The sequence below is a fragment of the Loxodonta africana genome, chromosome 1 (genome assembly GCF_030014295.1).
Source record: "Loxodonta africana isolate mLoxAfr1 chromosome 1, mLoxAfr1.hap2, whole genome shotgun sequence".
NCBI classification, from domain to species: Eukaryota; Metazoa; Chordata; class Mammalia; order Proboscidea; family Elephantidae; genus Loxodonta; species Loxodonta africana.
In genome coordinates this window covers 1,375,822-1,394,543 of record NC_087342.1, presented here as the reverse complement: position 1 = coordinate 1,394,543, position 18,722 = coordinate 1,375,822, and the positions used below count along the sequence as shown (strand labels likewise).

The 18,722-nt window shown below is 41.4% G+C and overlaps 1 protein-coding gene and 1 long non-coding RNA gene across 7 annotated transcripts in view; both read left to right on the top strand.

The window, feature by feature from the left end:
• The window catches only part of LOC111751451 (uncharacterized), a 116,528-nt gene extending 103,929 nt beyond the window's left edge, over positions 1 to 12,599 (top strand). For 3 of the 6 annotated variants that reach the window (XR_010319788.1, XR_010319795.1, XR_010319686.1), the window contains 3 exons: positions 566 to 727; positions 2,175 to 2,279; positions 4,462 to 9,925. This is a non-coding gene — a long non-coding RNA (uncharacterized LOC111751451). The other 3 variants (XR_010319723.1, XR_010319843.1, XR_010319749.1) reach the window with 3 other exon arrangements.
• A 3,578-nt stretch (positions 12,600 to 16,177) lies between these two features.
• CCDC80 (coiled-coil domain containing 80) overlaps positions 16,178 to 18,722 on the top strand; it is a 50,260-nt gene continuing 47,715 nt past the window's right edge. The window contains exon 1 of the mRNA XM_064272506.1: positions 16,178 to 16,283. The gene's annotated coding sequence lies outside the window, so the exon portion shown is untranslated. The remainder of the gene's footprint in view (positions 16,284 to 18,722) is intronic.

Here is an 18,722-nt window from a genome sequence, read left to right as displayed (position 1 = left end):
TTTCAGGTTCTAAAATAGTTTCACTTTCTGTACTATTATTAGTTTTTTTCCTACAGCAGGGAATGGATGCAGAATTTTGAACAAATTCTGTTATACTAGTACTGCTAGTAGTCATTTCGGCACTAGAGGTACTAGTACAACAATTCACACCCATCAAACTTGAGCATTCAGTGGAAGGAGTCTCTTCTGATTCGTTACGTTTTAAAAAGGAGCGAATTTTGAAATTGTCTTTAGCGATTCACAAATCTTTTTATCTTCTGCGAGCTTTCGCTTTTGTGCTCCATTCATTGTTGCTGTTTCATTTTACTTGGATATGAAATTATGTCACTTTTAAAATTTCGTTCTACCATAGCAAATAAATTTGAACAATTGAGAATAAATAAAATTTATAAAATAAAATTTACATTCGAATTTGGGTGTTAACATAAAAATTTTTATTTGAAAATTAGTAAATAAAAAAATTCGTTCTGGGACGTGTCATTTTGTTCTTCAGGTAGTCAAAAGAAATACTTACAAGGCAGTTGGAAATAACCTCATTCATTTGTTGTACGATGTTTATTGGCAGGCCCTTCGCAGAGCTCCACAAGCTTTTTTCATCTTGAAATAATACTAAAAACTTGTACGCTCACTTTCCAACCTTTGATGCTGCATTGTCACAGTTCATTGGACTACTGCTGAATACCCAATGGGGCGAGAGTGGTCACAAAGAGCATGATACAAATACAAGGTATGCTCAATCTGAAGACGAGTTTTGGTTCACTTTGCACAGGACCAGATATGTCACAAGCCACATCACTACAGTGCTACTGGAGAGTTCTTATGGGGTTGATGAGAATGTACTGAATGTGAGGTTATACCTGGTTGGTCTGAAATAAAAAGGAAAGTATAATTGTTATCATACATAAAATTTGTAAAATGGTATCAATTTCATTTAGTGCCCTGCCAGTTCTGTTCCATGGTGAAGCTCGATTTTCCTTGTGTTCTCTCTGCTTGGCATCTATGGGTCTTTGCTTTGGATGACTGTTTTGTTGATGCCCTAAGCATGTGCTTACCTTGCTTGTTGGGTAATCCACCCCTGCTTCCACTTATATCTCGTGGCCCAAAATTACACATGGTTACCCCTAACCACAAGAAAAATTGGGAGTATGTGTATTTTCTTATATTCTCAACTAAGAGATGAATTTCTTACTACTGAAGAAGGAGAATAGGTATGGAGAGGCAACTAACAGCCTCTCATATCTCTCATTCCTTCCTTTAATTATTTCCTATTTTATAAAGACAGAAAAGCTCATATTAATTATAAAATGGGAATCTTTTGTACTATGGAACCTAATTTCTTTTATTCAGCTTCCCAAAGAATTTTGAGTTCCTGGCCCAGAGACAACCCCAGAAGATTAAGGTTCCATGACAGTGGGCTGTCGATATGACTCATATTTTTGCTCCAATCCAAAAACAAATTTTTTTTTCTTTACTCCTTCATTCTGTGATTAACAGCCGTGGAAACTGGATAATCTCAAAAATACGCAGGTTCAGAACTTGTCTTCAGAAAGCTGTAACTCTAAACAATGCTAATCAAATTGTGACCGACAGACCTACCTTGGTCTCCTAACTGTTGTCAAGATTAGGACAGATATTGAGAATGAGACTTTAGAAACCTTTATAGAAATGTGATGTGGCTTCAACATTCAAGCATGTGTTTGCTTTTCTGGTAATTTATTATTATTACGTTTCACAAACATACTGGTCTGCAATCAACTATATTTAACAAACAAAACTAGAACTTTACCATAAATAATTTAGAAAGCACTGACTGAAAGCACTTAAAATCATCTAGTTCTGCCCCTCTTATTTTGGACTTGGGGAAACCAAAACCCAGAAGGACGAAGCCAGAAAATACTAGAACCAGATCTTGAATCCAGGTGTCTCAATTCCTGTTCCAATGCATTTTCTCAATGACTCTCGACCCTGAATCTAAAATTGACATTTCCTATCTGGTTAGAGTATGTGGGTCCACTCCCTCTCCTTTTCTTCCTTCTTGTAGCTTGTGCTGGGACCATTTTCATGCTCAACAACACTTCCACCAGGGGGAATTCTAATGTATCTTGGAAAAAGAGCAGGGAAAGGCCCACATTGTGGACCCCCTTAATTCTTATATTTTTTTTCTTCTGCCACAGAAAGATGAGGAGGCCTCAGGGATGGACTTATTCATATATGGATTGGGCAAGTACCTGACTTCAGAAGCCCTAACTGCCTACCAATATATCTCCAATTAATCTTTGGTGAGGAACCCCAAATAACCATTGCGAAAGTGTTGGAGGAAACCCTGGTGGCATAGTGGCTAAGTGCTATGGCTGCTAACCAAAGGGTCAGCAGTTTGAATCTGCCAGGCGCACCTTGGAAACTCTATGGGGCAGTTCTACTCTGTCCTTTAGGGTTGCTATGAGTCAGAATTGACTCGACAGCAGTGGGTTTGGTTTGGTTTTTTTTTTTAAGTGTTGGAAACCACTCCTTCATCCCTTACCTGTAGAGTGGAATACAACTTGACATATTCTTTCTATCTTTGGAAATTTGAGGTCTGCTCTATCTACCAGAGAAGGATTCATTATTTACTGACTGCCAATTGTCCATCTGGAAAACAAGCAGGACTCCTATTGTTCAAAAGGTAGTGTGGATGGAAAAAGAGAATGGTGGTTATCAGAGAGCTGGAAAGGAGTTTTGGGACATCAGACATTTGACACAGTTACTGTGAGAAAGGACTAAGAGGCTAGAGTCCTGTAATAGAGAGGCAATCCAGCCCAACAACACACGTTCAAATCGGAATCTCTCTGAAAGAGGTTCTCTGTTTTCTAGCCTGGCTCTCCCTTTAGCTTTCCTTGAGTTTCCTCTAGGAATTTCCTAAATTTTCTCTAAAAATTCCTTTTGGAAAACCCCTACTCCTTTCAACTGATCAAAAGAGGATGTGATTAGTTGATAACGAAGGCAAGGTACCCAGGAGGAACTGAGGGTCCTGGAGGCTAGGATGGTGGCCACATGCACCTTGGAAGATAGGAGAGAGAAAGAGGAAGTCATGGTGACTCTGACTGAAGAGCCCTTTGTGCCTGACATTTCTTCATACAGGATCTGCTTTCCTTGTTCCATGATCCTTCCCTTGCATCAGGCAACCAAATGCAGGGCCACTCTTTCCAGAAGTCCTTGACATAATAGAGGGTGGGAAGGCAAGTCTTTGAAGATGTTAGGCTTCATGAACACCGTCACAGAAGTGGAGGAATACTATAGGCTAACTGCCCCCTTGGAGAGCACAGCAAGGTAAGGGTGACAGTCAGATTTTGAAGATGAGGTAGAGCACCATAGTGATGGTATTGTTAGCTGTCATCGAGTCAGCCCCTAACTCTTGGCAACCCCATGCACAATGAAATGAAATATTGCCTGGTCTGATGCCATTGCCATGGTCTACCATGGATTGAACCATTGTGATCCTTAGGGTTTTCATTGGCTGATTTTTTATGTAGATCACCAGGCCTTTCCTTCTAGTCTGCCTTAGTCCATAAGCTGTTCAGTATCCTAGCAACACACAAACCACCACCGACTGATGGGTGGTTGCTGGCATGAGGTGGATTGGCTGGGAATCGAACCTGGGTCTCCCATGCAGAAGGCTAGAATTCTACCACTGAACCACCAATGTCTCCTAGAACATCACAGTAGAAGTTAGAAATGCCTAAGAAAAGAAGGGCAGCACGGGGTCCAGGCAACTAGGGATGAAGAGCTAAGACTGAAGGAAAAACCCCAAGAGAGAAGAACTGAATACAGAAGTCAACTCCTTCCCAGTTTTTCCAGGATTAGGTTTATAATGAAATGACAATACGATGTCACCTTTTGCTGTGACCCCCACAGGTACACGCATTCTGTCCATGTCTCTTGAATCCGAATCAGTTCTGCGTAGTACTTGGGAACTCTTTTAAACTTTGAAATTTCACTTTTAATAAAAGCAAAAGTATTGGTGGAAAACTATATGAATGATTGTTTTTTTAAATGGGGGGAGAGTAATGACTTTTACAGTCTACAAATTTCTAAATTTCCAGGTATTAGGATATCATAAGATCCCGAATCTTTGACTACTGACCAATTATCTTTTTATATAGATAATATACAAAAAAAATTGATCAACTATCAAGATATCAAAATATCTTTTTATTTATTCTCATTTTTAAAATATACTTTTTTTGTGGTCAGATTCCAAATTTAGGAAAAATAATCTATTCGGTATTTCAGGTTTTTCAGTAAGGATTTTTTGTGAACTATTTACAATGTCTGCCATCTTTTACTCAATATTTATTAAATTCACATTTTTATTGTTATTAACTTCCTAACTTATGTTCTCTAAATGTTTTTAGCATTTTCAATATTACCAAATTATCAGACATTTCAGTGTCCCCAATTCAATTTGCAGATGTCTCTTTTCAGGCTGTCTTTGCCATAAAAATGCCCGGCAACAGATTTGAAGGAAGACCACAAAGACATAGAGAGGAGACATGAGAATATATCCTTTTGATAGTCTTATTTCTTTTTTTAATTGGGTTTACATAAATATTTTGCACTGCAGGAGTAGCAATGGGAATTGAAATTTCTACAATAGGTTTCATGTGATGTCAATATTGGATTACTGTTTGAGAGTGATGGTTCAATCCAAGGACGATTAGATGTTGCTAATCTGTCATGTTTTTAAAAGATCTCTTTAAATCCCTATCACATTCATAGGGATATGCTGTGGATGTCAAGAAGGGCTCATGGGAATAGTGTTACCCTTCACCCTTAGGTCTTTTGTTTTCATCCAACACACTTTGTCAATGGCTAATATCTGTGTTTAGTAATTGAGGTCTACATAAAACCAAAGAGAAATCCGTAATGGATAAAGCCACAGTAATCATCAAAGATGCTAATTAGATGGTGGGTAGTAAAGTTAGATTAAGGTAAATTGGCAAAGCATGAGTAAACGCGACTTCCACTGCTAGTGTATAATAGCAGTATATTTCCTTGACTTTTCCATTTCAACATGCATTTGGGAAACCAGACCTGAAATTATTTCCTCTGAAAGCTAGGGTGCTTCAACATGATTTCTAAGTGGGAGATTCACATAAAGAGAAAGCAGAAGATTTGAACAATTCAATGATAATTTTTTTACTTAAATTTTCATAGATTTAAAAATAAAGCATGCTTAGAAAGAAAAGCAGCTATGTCTTCATTGGTTAAACTCAGGTCATAGTAATACCTACCTCCTCTGGTTACCCAGTTACCCATGTTGGTTTTCTCTCTTCAAAGAATGATCAAGATGTAAATATGACTATTTCTCTGGGTCTGTTATAGAACAGAACAAATTCAGTTTGGAATGTGCTACTTTTCACTTACAGATCAAAAGCAGCCAACTATGGTAGAAGTAGAAAAATCTTTAGAAATGTATTCCTTCCCTTGAGATTTTATCCCCATTGACTGTCACACAAGAGGCTATTGAGCAATATCCACCATATTATAACTCTGCTGTCTGTAATTAACAGAGATAAATATTTAAGTTAAAGATTAAGGTAACTCAAACTTTTTTTCTTTTTATAGAATTATAATTTGGGCTTTAAAAAAAGGAAAGAAAGAAAACTTAAAGGCACTTCATGTGAGAAAGACGATGTAATGGCAAACACATGATAACTGTAACCATGAGCTCTGGGTTTTAATTCCAGTTACACAAATAAGCACTGGGTGCCTTGGAGACTAGTCACCTTGCCTGTGAAATGGGGGTGATACCTGCCTTGAGATTAAAACAATGCTTGTAAAACACTCGGCCCACTGCTTAGCTCACAGTATTCACTCACTCACTCAGTCGTTCATTCAACAAGATCTTACAATCTGTCTGGCAATGTGCTAGGCCCTGAAAATACAGCAGTGAAATCATAGACCCGGTTCCTGCTTTCACAGGCTTTAACAATATGCTAGAAAGGAAGTCATTAAAAATCACAGGAACAACAGCTTAATAAATAAAATTAATTCAGAAAAAAAAAAGTTCCTTTTCGCTTCTCCTCATTTGTAAAAAGAGAATACTTGCCCTTTCTATTTCCACTTATGAGAATTAAATTAATGAACGAATGGGAATCCACTCCGAAAATTCTAAAACCAAAAACCAGACCCACTGCCATTAAGTCAATTCCTACTCATAACGACCCTGTAGGACAGAGCAGAACTGCCGCCTAGGGTTTCCGAGGCCGTGGGTCTTTATGGGATCAGACCGCCATGTCTCCCTCTTGTGGAGCAGCTGGCGGTTTTGAACCACTGGCCTTCTGGTTAGCAGCCTAGTGCTTTAATGACTGCACTGCCAGGTATCCAGTGAAAATTCTAAGGCTCTATACAAATGTCTGTTGCTATATTTGTACCAAAAATTTATCAAACATGTGCTATTTACAAGGCTCTCTGGAAAGTACAAAGATAAACTACTGGGGGAAGGAAAGACAGCTGGGCAGGGTGAGGTCTAATTCCAGGCAGAAAGTACTCAGGGGAAAGTGCTTGGCTATTTGGAGGAAGCCAAGATGGGCTCCAGTGAGGAGGGCCTCAGGGAAGACTTCAAGGAGCAGGTCCATTTGAACCAGGTTTTGAAAATTAGGGGCCATTTGGACTTGAGGAAGTGAACCATCTGTTCCTGTCAAACTGATTCCAGCTCAGGGCGACCCCATGTGTGTCGGAGTAGAACTGTGCTCCACAGGATTTTCAGTGGCTGATTTTTGGAAGCAGGTTATCAAGCTTTTCTTCCAAAGCACATCTGACGGACTGAGACCTCCACCCTTTGTTCAGCAGTTGGCCACATTGACCATTTGCACCTCCCGGGAACAGAATAAGCAAAAGCACAGAAATGGGAGAATAAGAGACAACAAAGGAAGAGTGCGTGGTGCATTTTGGCTAGACTGGAAGAGCCATTAAGAGCAGCAGTTGGCAACAAGAGTTTGGACAAGTAGTTGGGATCAGATCCTAGGAGACCCTGAGTGCCAAGCTAAGGATTATGGCCTGTATTTTGACAGAGATGGGCCATTAATGGAATTTGAGTAGGACAATAAAATGATATGAGCTGAGAGTCAGGAAAAGTCATCTACAACTGTGTGTAGGATGGATTCTTGTGACTATCGATATTATTTTCCTGAAGGGTTTGGGGAGAAAGTTTGAACTTCTATATTTTAGCACTCTTGAAATCCAGAGTCTGTAGTGATCAGGGTTGGAGTGGTACTTAATTTTATTCGGTAGTTGTGCAACATTTAGAAAACAAAGGTCCTTCTCCGAATCATATGGAACTCATAATATTAGTCTGAAGAACATACTTCTTTGGCAAAAATGAAGCACTCCCTGTAACTACCTCTTTCATTTGTTTTAGCCCCAGTCACATTATCTATAACCACATATTACAGAAATAGGGGCGAGAGACACCAGGAGGTAAAAACAACTGCTTTACACCAAGCTACTATGATCACGATCCTAAAAGGCGCACACCAGACTCTCTGCCTGCCTCAGACCCACACAGGGCTGTGACTTTAGCATTCAGCAACGGCTTATCAGAGCAGCTTAGTGAAGTGTCCTTGCTCCTGGAGTTCCCATGGGCTTCACACACAGAACAGGCTGACCCTAACACTATTGCCCTCCTATAAGCCTCTCGGAGCCAGAACAGCTGTGGAAGATGAGTGGTGTCTGGCTGGCCAATCAACAAGCAGCTGACGGACGACAGACCCCATTTGTGACTCTACACAGATGATAGAGGAAGCTGAGTTGCCCTGCCCTGCTGGGTTCAGAACTCTCGATGGAAAGAGAATAACAGATGTTCAATAAAAAGAAGAAAAAGCCAACTACGAACCCAAAACATAATTTGGCTCCACAAATAACATGCTGGTGGATATCTGGAGAATCAGAGCCATTTTTGCCAGCTCTCACAGGACATCTGGATGACAAACACAGAGGGAAAGGGTTACATATTTCTGATCTCTGTCACAATTCCGTGATGAACTCCAAAGAGTGAGACACTGTCTTGGCATGTCCCACAGAGAAGCTCTCTGGGCTCGCACGGGTTTGTTTAGAACCAGAGGCAAACATGGGAAGGGGTTTCCTAGCCCCAGGCAAGGAGAACTCATTAAGAAGGAGCAAGATGGGGAGCTGAAGACATTGTCCTCTTACCTCATATGAAGATCATCACATTAAAGAAACATACCTGCCATGAATTTACAGACATAGACATGGAGCCATCCAGATAATCTTTTTAAAAACTCAAAGCCCACAATTTAAAATTCTCTGCATTCAAATAAGCAACTAACTCCAAGGGTTGGGCCCTCAAGGATCCACTTATTATGTAATAAAGAGAGGCAGCCAGGGGTTAAGCCCTTTCTCTCCCTGATGAGCAAGTACGGGAAGAACTTCCACAGAGGAGAATGCTGCCTCAAGGCTTGTCCTTCAAAATCCTCACCTTGCTGCCTTGCCCAAAAGGCCAGGGTGTTTACGGCCAATGTCTGAGGTCATGAGTTACAGAAATGGCAAGGAAAGTGCAAGAAAGTCCTTGACTAGCTGTTTGGATGCTAAAGCTGGGCGTGGATTTTAGTCTACGTTTGTGGCTGTGTGTTATCTGAAACTGCCTCCAAAGACTTCCCAGTTCAACTACGAGAAGACATAAATCCACAGCTCAGTACCAGCATTTACTGACCACCCAGCTCCCTCCCAGGCCGTTACTCTGTGATTAGAAAAGGACCTAACTGGCTTCTGGTGAACTGGAGAGTATGCTCAGAGCGCCCTTTCTCTGTGACTCCGTCAAGGATAAGGTTAGATTTAATTTAAGAGCCCTAAATGATATCTATGAGGGTTGTAGGACTAGAAATTGATTCACATAGGTACTCATACTGATGTGCTGAACCCCAAAATGCCAGAGGTGGGTCAAGAGGCAGGAGCAGGGTTCATGGAGTAGACATCACAGGCAGAGCGGGGACTGACCTAGTTTAGGAGAAGATACCTAAGTCTAGGTACTTTGAAGCCCCTGAAGAATGACCCATAGTTGCATTCAATGACTAACATCCCCTGGGATGCTTCCCACTTCCATAAAATGTTTCTGGTCTAATTAATTAACAGAATTATCTTAAATTTCTAAAGAAGCTTCTGACACAAGAAGCTTAGACTTCTTCCCCTTAAATTGACATATACCTGCTATTTCGCTGTGGATTTGTGTAGGGTGGGAAAGGTGAAAGAATTTCTTATTATTTATTAATAACATTAAGTTATTACTTATTATATTAAGACTATACCTATTAACATGGTGCACCTAATTTTGTATGTATGGTTTTAGATTGTATTAAAGAACTCCCTTTAAAAGTTTAAGAGATCCCTACACTCAACAATAATTTAATACTGGGAAAGAAATATTAACACTAATTTAATACTGGGAAAAGGCCACTAAAATTAACCCATTTAAACAGGTACTAAAGTCACAGGACATAGTTTAAAGTATATTTGAAAAACTTATCTTAAAAACTGAGGAAAAATATGAAAATAAGTCTATTTTATATTTAACAAATGAAGTTGTAATAGCAAATATGCACTAAAGTCTTAGGATGCAGAAAGAGTGACTCAGCTGTTGAGTCCAGGGAGAAAAGCATTTTCCATCAAAATTGCAGTACAGCGTGACATGGTGCCCGTCACATCACTGTTGGGCTATCACAGCACAGTCCCAGCAAAGGTCACTTTTTAAAGCCTAATTGCTGGCTTTTCAATGGCTTCATTGGTTTTCTGAAAGACTTATTTTTTAATTTGTTCATATCAGAATACTTTTCACCCGATGTACCAATTATTTCTTCATTTTTGTGGTTTCTCCTTTGTCAAATCCATTTGTCTGTATCTTGGTATGTGATTTCAGTGGTTCTTCACCGTCTCCTTTCAGACAAAGGTGCTGATGGGTGGGCTGAAATTAAGTTACATGGAGAAGAATCTTTGAGAACCAATTTTGTAAGTGGATACTTCATTAGTAAATATTTTTGTGTTATTGAGACAGGCAAGAGATCACACTGGCTACAATTAAAAGGCCTTTGACTCAGTATTCTTAGAATTTAAACCTAAGCACAGACCACCATATAACTTTTACTGCTAGCACCCAAGAAGTACTTGTGATTAACAAACTGGGTGCTCAGACAAGATAAGGGGCTACATTCCAAGGCCCTGTGTGCTTGACCAGCTATAATTAAATAACCTCTGAGTCAGTATTCTCGGAATCTAAACCTAAATAAATGCCCACCACCACATAACTTTTACTGCTGGCACAAAAGGGCTACTTGTGACTAACAAACTATAGGTGCTTAGACAAGACAAGGGGCCATATTTCCTATCCCTGCATGCTCGACCAGCTATAAATTACTGATAACCCTCCTGAGTTGTTTTTCAAGTCCCCCACCAGGTGCAGAGCATGCGCAGTAAAAATCAAGGTAACCTATGAATGACCTTCCACACGAGATAATTGTGAACAAAGATCCCTTGCTGAGACTTGAGCCAAGATCCAAACACATCATGCATGCGAAACATCCCAGGATAAGTCCTGTTCGACATCCCAGGAGGCTTTGTGACAGACTCCATCCTAGTTCCAGCCATCTCTGCGAGGAAATCCATCTTGAATTCCAACTGTGCACATTTGATTTTCATAACCCCTCCCCTTCTCCTGAAAATTCCCACCCACCTAATGAATAAAGATACTGCCTTTTTATAAGCACTAAGAAACCCTTCGTTCAGTGAGACTAGAGGCTAGAGTAGGTGAAAACCCCTCTCCGTCTCTCCCTTACAAGCCTTTTCCTAATAAACCTTTGTTCGTGTGGAACCTCTGAGCCTATCCTGGTCATCCTGGTCATTCTTGATCAGGAGAAGGTAAGAACCTAGACAGGGCTTAGTCCTGAGCTGGGAAGCTCTGCCCTGTAACATTATGATGACACTTGCTTCCCTAGCTTGTCCCTTAGATGACAACTCTGATAACAGATTTATAAATAAGTCCCTTGTAATTATTTTATTTCTCAATAGGAAGCCGGGGCAATTATTACATCGATTCATAATAAGTGATTATAGTGACCATTTAACCTGTTGCCATCAGTCAGCTTCAACTCCTGGCAACCACATGTATGTCAGTGTGCTCCACAGGGTTTTTAATAGCTCATTTTGGGGGGAAGTAGATTGTTAGGTCTTTCTTCCAAGGCACCTCTTGGTGGACTTGAACCTCCAACCTTTCAATTAGCAGCTGAGCAGGTTAACCTTTTGCATCACCCAGGGACCTCAGGGTACCTAAAAATAAAAAACCATAACCATGGAGTCAATTCCAACTCATGGCAACCCCATGTGTTAGAGGAGAACTGCTCCACAGGGTTTTCCTGGCTGTAATCTTTATGGGGAAACCCTGGTGGTGTAGTGGTTAAGTGCTACAGCTGCTAACCAAAAGGTCAGCAGTTTGAATCTGCCAGGTGGCCCTTGGAAACTCTATGAGGGCAGTTCTACTCTGCCCTATAGGGTCGCTATGAGTCGGAATTGACTCAACGGTAGCAGGTTTGGTTAGGTTTTGGTAATCTTTATGGAAGCAGATCACCAGGCTTTTTTTCCCACGATGTCACTGGGTGGGTTCCAGCTGCCAAAGTTTGGTTAGTAGCCAATTCCAAACCATATGAGCCACCCAGGGAATAGTAAATATAGGCTCCCAGAATCTTAAAAGGATAAACCTTCACCTAGTTTAGTCATTTACCAAATGCTTTATATTCCCCTATTTTACCACTTTCTCCAACAGGGAATTCACTGCTTCCCCAGGCATCTCTGCCCAACTTTGAATAGCTTCGATATTTATATCATTTTCCTTATGTTAAGCTGAAATGTTCTTTAGCATTTGAGCATGTGAAAATATGGCTGACAGGATGCTGGCGGGGGGCGGGGGAACTGTGGAAAAGGGAGAGAAAAATTAACTGAGGTTTTTTTTTTTCTTTGTTTTTTCAATCAAGGTGAATTGAGGCTGAATATTTGAATGAGTGTCTAACTGACCATTGCAATGGAAAGGAGCCCCTGGGTGGCTTGACTACTAACCAAAAGTTGGTGGTTTGGAACCCACCCAGAGGCACTGAAGGTGAAAGCCTGATGATTGGCTCCTGAAAGACCACAGCCTTGAAAACCCCATGGAGCAGTTCTACTCTGTACACCTGGGGTCTCCATGAGTCAGAATCAACTCGGCGGCATCTGGTTTTGGTTTATTGCAGTTGAAAACACAGGGGAGAAATTGGTTCTTTTAAAACATCAGTCAGATTTTCAAGCTTTGAATATCTATAGACAAAAATCCTCTCCAAGTACTTGTTTCAATAAATTGGGTGGAGTACTCATTTACACATAATAAAATGTATTTGCTTTAATTTTTTTTTTCTTAAAGAAATAAACTCTGGGTTAAAAATACTATTTTATGCTATAATTTTCTCTTTGATCACTTTCTCATGCAGATGTCTTCATACCCAGACATACTAGCTCTTCACTAATAGGTCATGTTTTAATGCTCGTCTATTTTGAGACATCATTAAATTAAAAATAAAATTAAAACTGCAAAATTCTTCCTGCCCCCTAAGCCCCTCCCACTCCCCAACCCGCACCCTCTTTTTAAGTTTTAAGTATAGCCAAGTTAATTTAAGTCCAAAGTGGTAAAAAATTCTTTCCATCTGATTTTTGATGGCCAAGTTTGGACTCAGGCAAACTTTTTTATAACCAAGTTGTTAAAACCCTTAATTAATGGAGCAACTTCTCCTCAATTCCAAATCATGCCTTTGACCTGCTCCGTAACTGGAAACAGCAGTTCTGAGGCCCTGCTTTCCTCTTACACCGTGAAGCCCGCATTCAGTGTGTCCTGTGAGGTGTGTCTAGGGTGTCTCATAACCCCAGCAAATCCTGTGCAGCCCACATCCTAACTGTCAAGTGGTTTTCTCCTGGAGACCACGGCCATAGCCATAGGCCATGGACTCCTCTTGGACCTCCCTAGGGCATCTCTTGTATCACCGGTAGCAGGAGGAAATCTCAGGGGACCAAGCTCCATTCAGGCATTACGTTGCAGGCATACAGTCTCTACTCATTCCAGCTTGACTCGACTTCACAGCACCCTCAGGTGTTCATTGTTACCTCTGGGATCACTGCCCATTTCCCAGCTCACTTCTAGCCCAGAATCCTCTCTCTGAAGCTCTCTGCTCAGTTGAGGAAGCAAGCTTTTCCTCAGCCGACTCTCCAGATCTCATCCTTGAATTCATGGGTGATTTTAGCCCACCTCTGTATAACCCTACAGCTCTCACCCGTGCTGTTTCACCAGCCTTTTGCCTCGGTTTGGAAGTCTGGGTTTATGACTCACTACTCTTTTGTAAAGGTACCATTTCTCCCACCATTGGCTGAGTGCCGGGCATTGTGGTAGGCACATTTCATACATTAGAAATAACCATTCTCAGTTTTATAAATAAGGAAACTAAAGTTCAGGGGTATGAAGAGTTTGCCCACTTCACACAACTAGCGAGAGTGAACCCAGGATTCCAGTCTGTTGGTCTGTTGGCTGCAAATGTTGTACCGCCTTCCCGCAGGCCAAACAAATATCATCCCACGAACGAGTGAGATCTCCAAATATGGGGACTCTTCTCCAATCAGAATTTTTTTTCCCCTTGTCTAAGCTGTTTCTCTTATCTTTGATGCAGTTACATTTATTTGTACTGACCTCTGAATTTTCTCAATAGTTACCGGCAAGGCTTCTGCCAAAATCTACCATCATGAATTATTTCTTAAAGGTTCACATGCCTTTATTTTCCACATTTAACTTTTAAACAAAAATAACATAATTTAAAAATTTTGGAATGTTACCTGTTAACTTATTCGGAATGGATTCTGCTTTGAACTTCCTAACTCACTTTGAAGACCCCGATGCATTTGATTCTTATTCTGGAACTTTGGCAACAGACTTTGGTTAAAAGCATTTAAGTTCTAACTTAACATAGCTTTTAAACAGAGCTTTATGAGATGTGATTATAAACTAATGCGCCTTTTTTTTTTTTTAACAGCAGAATTCAAATTAATAGTGTTCACTTCAAAGCAGTCACTTTGAGAGACGGTAGATAGTGACGCTCAAGTTATTCATTCATTGAAACATGTATTAAATACTTATTCTGTGCCAGACATTCAGAGCAGTTTTGAAATTCTTTTCTCAGATTTTCTCCAAAGCCACCTAATGAGCCATGCAGGACACTCACTACTTTATGGTTGGTTGTTGGTAGGTGCCGTCCAGTCGGTTTGGACTCATAGCAACTGTATTAGTCATCTAGTGCTGCTGTAACAGAAATACCACAAGTGGATGACCTTAACAGAGAGAAGTTTATTCTCTCACAGTCCAGTAGGTTAGAAGTCTGGATTCAGGGCGCCAGCTCTAAGAGAAGGTTTTCTTTCTCTGTCATCTCTGGAGGAAAGTCCTTGTCATCAGTCTTCCCTTGGTCTGGGAGCATCTCAGTGCAGAAACCTCAGGTCCAAAGGACGCGCTCTGCTTCCAGCACTGCTTTCTTGATGGTGTGATGTTCCCCTGTCTCTCTGCTTGCTTCTTTCTTTTATATCTCAAGAGATTGCCTCAAGACACAGTCCAATTCTATAGGTTGAGGCCTGCCTCACTAACACAACTGTTGCCCATTCTCCCTCATTAACATCATAGAGACAGGATTTAGGACACATAGGAAAACCACCCAATACCGGGAATCATGGCCCAACCAAATTGATGCACACATTTTTTTGGAGACATCATTCCATCCATGACAGCCCCACAGAGTTTCCAAGGAGCTGCTGGTGGTTTTGAACTGCTGACCTTTTGGTTAGCAGCTGAGCTCTTAACCACTGTGCCACCAAAGCTTCCATTACTTTATTGACCCCAACTAGAATTACACAGTTTGATCATCTACCTCGTTCACTAAATTTGGCTCTAAGAGACTTTGGACTATGACTAACACTCAACAATGACTTCAAAGGTTAAAGAATTCATAAAATAGAAGCTATGCCAAAAATTCATTTATATGCAGAATGTAACTATTTTGACAAGAATACCTCTTGATAATGTCTGATCACCCCACCTTAAATAGCACCTTCCTCCCTTCATTCCTATTTTTCCTGCATTGTTTTTCTCCAAAGTGCTATTCCCTGCCTGGGTCTATTTGTCTCTCAGACCAATAAGTTCCATGACAGGTGAGACCTGATCAAGTTTGTCTGTTTCTGTATTCCCTGCACTGGAATAATTTCCAGCACTTAAAAGGTGTTTCCTTAACCGCTTTTGCATGAATGAATGAATTTATAAAATGTTTTGCCTCAGTTTTCACAATTCCATGATTCAATGCATGTATAAGTTTTAATTGTGATGATCTGTGAGTACAGTACAATGTCTTCTGTTCCTGCTATTACTTTGAGTAAATAGAGCTAAAGAGACCCTCTGTTTCAATAGCAGTGTAGACTTTTTTCTTCTTTCCTTCTTTAAAGTGATAAGTCATTGTTGGTGCTATGGATTGAATTGTGTCCCTCAAAGCTATGTTGAAGCCTTAACCCCTGTACTCAGGAATGTGACCTTATTCGGAAATAGGATCTTTGAAGATGCTACCAGCTAGATTAACATGAGGTCATACTGGAGTAGAGTGGGTCCGAATCCTGTATGACCGGTATCCTTACAAAGGAGTAGCATTTACAGAGACAGGGGTAGGATGTCCTGTGACCGGCACTCCAAGTCAAGGAATGCCTGAAGCTACCAGAAGCTAAGATAAGAGAGAGCCATGGAAGATATTTTCCCTCAGAGCCTCAAAGGAACCAACACAGCCAACACCCTGATCTCAGATTTCCAGCCTCCAGAACTGTGAGACAATACATTTTTGTTCTTATAAGTCACCCCGGTTGTGGTACTTTGTGACAGCAGCCCGGTGACACTAAGACAGTTGGGTAACTGACTTCTGAGGTTTCGCCATTTCTTTTTGAAGCTATATTTGACTGTACCTTAGCTATATACCAGTGTGATAAGAAGAATGCAGCATCAATGGAAGGCAACTGCATGTTCTCAGAAGCCTAAAGATCTACTTGAAAGAACAAGAACACACATGTGGGGCACATTAGGTGGGGTGAATGAGACTTTACAGGATGCAGAGGACTTCAGGAAAAGGAGAGTGGCCCAAGTTATGCTGCTGCAAAAACCCTGTAGAAGATGTAGTATAAGAGGCAGCGCAGGACCTGGACACTGTCAGGTGAGTTGAATGCAGGCACGTGTACTGAGGACATGTGGAGAAAAGGCCAAAGAGGTAATGTCTTAGTCATATAGTGCTGCTATAACAGAAATACCACAGGTGGGTGGCTTTAACAAAGAGAAGTTCATTTCCTCACAGTAAAGTAGGCTAAAAGTCCAAATTCAGGGCGTTAGCTCCAGGGAAGGCTTTCTCTCTCTGTCGGCTCTGGAGGGCGGTCCTTGTCCACAATCTTCCCCTGGTCGAGGAGCTTCTTAGGCGCAGGGACCAAGGGTCCAAAGGACGTGCTCTGCTCCTGGTGCTGCTTTTTTGGTGGTATGAAGTCCCCCACTCTGTGCTTCCTTCTCTTTCCTTTTATCTTTTGAGAGATAAAAGGTGGTGCAAGCTACACCCCAGGGAAGCTCCCTTTACCTTGAATCAGGGAGGTGACCGGGGTAAGGATGGTGTTGGAATCCCACCCTAATTCTTTTAACAAAAGGTTACAATCACAAAATGGAGGACAACCACAGAATACTGGGAATCATGACCTAGCCATGTTGATACATGCATTTTTGGGGGGACATAATTCAATGCATGACAGGTAAAGTGGCTCAGGCTGTGGGCTACTGAAAATGCCATGTGCTCTGGCCTGTTTCCCACCCCTCTTCTGTGCCCTCTGCTCCTGCTCTTCTTGGCTTCTATCTACTGCATTCCAGTCTGGGGGCCTCTTTTCATAGCCACCTATACCAACTGCCTGGGGAAATTCTTCCAGCCTCATACTTTAAACAGCTTCCCAAATTTATAACTCCATCCCCAGTCCTCCTTGAAGTCCAAACTCATGTATCCAACTGCCTACTCAGTATCTCCACCTTGGTGTCCCACCTGATTTTCAAAGGAAACCTTTGATTCTCTCACCCCCAAACTGTTTCTGTCAGCTCTAGCTTCAACATATATACCAAACAGGATGACTTTTCCGCACCTACAGTGCTACTAGCCTCCTTGTTCAAGCAAGCACACCTTTCATTTATACAGTATCTTCCTAACCGGTGTCTCTGCTGCCACTCTTGCTGCCATACTCTGTTCTCCAAGTAGCATCCATCTCAGCTACTAAATTATATATCACGGCTTGTCAAAATTCTTCCGTATTGCTCTTCTTGGACACACCTGTCAGCCACACTCTCTGCTTTAGTGTCCCTGTACTTGTTGTTCCCTCTACCTAGAATATTTTCCTCCTCCCCCAAAGCTTGAGTGGCTTGCTTCCTTACTTCACTTAGGTAGGACCAGTATTCTTGACCTTCTATCTACAATGGCCTCCTTTCCTTTACCATCTTTCATTCCCTTCCTTTAAAACGAGCACTTACCTAGGTGTAGGTGTATTTATTTATTTCCATTCTTATTGTCCATTTCTCACTACTGAAATATAAACTCCATGAGGGCAGGGCCAAATCCTGTTCACTGTTATCCCTTTAGTGACTAGAAGAGTGTCTGGCATTGAATAAATCTTTGTTAAGTAAATGAATTGCCATCCTGTTGGTTAACACTACTGATGTGAGCTGATGCCCTGGGTGATGTAATCAAAACACCAAGTGAAAGGCAGTGCTATCCTAGCAGGGCAGAGGCGAAAGACACAGCCAAGACTGCGACTGGGAAAATCAGAATGAAAGGACTGCCAGGCAATCTACCACATCCTGCCAGGAAGAGTATTTTGGACTTTGCTGGACGCTAGAGCCAACATAACAAGCCAAGCAAGAACTTCCAGGTGTCACACAGTGGTTGCCAGAGGAAGTCTCGTTCTGTGTAAAACCTACTCCAGGAATCAAAGAGGCAAAGTCTCCTACCGGAATGGACTTTGTGTATATTGACTGCAGCCATAGTGCTGAATTTTTACATGAAGACAGAACTGGCAGTACTGTTGCAGAAAGTCCATGTTGTTGTTAGCTGCCATTGAGTTGGCCTCCAACTCATGGTGACCCCATGCACACTGAAACAAAATGCTACCTGGTGCCCTGATTAGTTGCCTAACTCATGCCCATCTCCATGATCAGTTGCAGATTGGACCATTGTGGTCCATTGGGTTTTCATTGGCAGCCCTTTGGAAGTAGGTCACCAGACCTCCCTTCCTAGTCTGTCTTAGTCTGGAAGCTCTGCTGAAATGTGCTTAGAGTCACAGCAACATGCAATTGTCTACTGACAAGTGGGTGGTGGCTGTGTGGCTGTGTATGACGTGCATCAGCCTGGAATTGAACCCAGGTCTCCTGCGTGGAAGGTGAGTATTCTACCACTGACCCATTACTGCCCCCTGCAGAGAGTATCATTTGTTTATCTTCAACAGGCTGTGAGCTTCTAGCGGGAAAAGACTGGTTCTCTATCGTGTCTGGTACAAAGTCTGCACTCTTGGTAAACATTTGAGAGGACAGAAGAAAGGGGGAAACAAAAGGGGCCATTACAATCTTCTTTGCTAGG